The sequence below is a fragment of the Octodon degus genome, unplaced genomic scaffold (assembly GCF_000260255.1).
Source record: "Octodon degus isolate 3935 unplaced genomic scaffold, OctDeg1.0 scaffold00328, whole genome shotgun sequence".
Taxonomy (NCBI): domain Eukaryota; kingdom Metazoa; phylum Chordata; class Mammalia; order Rodentia; family Octodontidae; genus Octodon; species Octodon degus.
In genome coordinates, this window is record NW_004524904.1 from 1,191,811 (window position 1) to 1,192,383 (window position 573).

Below are 573 nucleotides of genomic sequence, written 5' to 3' on the forward strand. Positions count from 1 at the left end.
CTACTTTCTCTTAGTTCAGTGAGGTTTGTATATTGTTTAGACAAGATATCATGTCTGCATCCTGTCCTCTGAAAAACTACTATGAAGACAACAATATGCAATATATTAATTATTGTAACTGTCCTACTAACCTGTTTTGAAAGTGTTTCATTGCTATTTTATCTTTTTTTCTCATTGAAATGAATTTAAAAAGAAAAAAATTTAGGGGCTTAGGAAATAGCTTGATGGCATAAGCAAATGCCTGGCAAGCACAAGGTCCCAAGTTTAATCTCGGGTACTGTATGCCCCGCAGCCCTGGAACCCCAAGTGTGGGGCCACATGCTTGCAATCCCAGCACTGGGAGGCTAAGACAAGAGGATCATGATGAGTCTGAACTGAACTGCATAGTGAGGCCCTGCAGCAAACAAACAACCCAAGAAAATTGTAAATTTAAAAACTAAGATGAGCCTTCTAGAAATTTTTTTTTCACCATTCAATATTTTTTATTGTTTTTTTTCTACAGTTTTATTGATAAACAGATAGCAATGAGACAGTTTCAAATCAAATCGGAAGTACAGTTTCAACAAATAATAC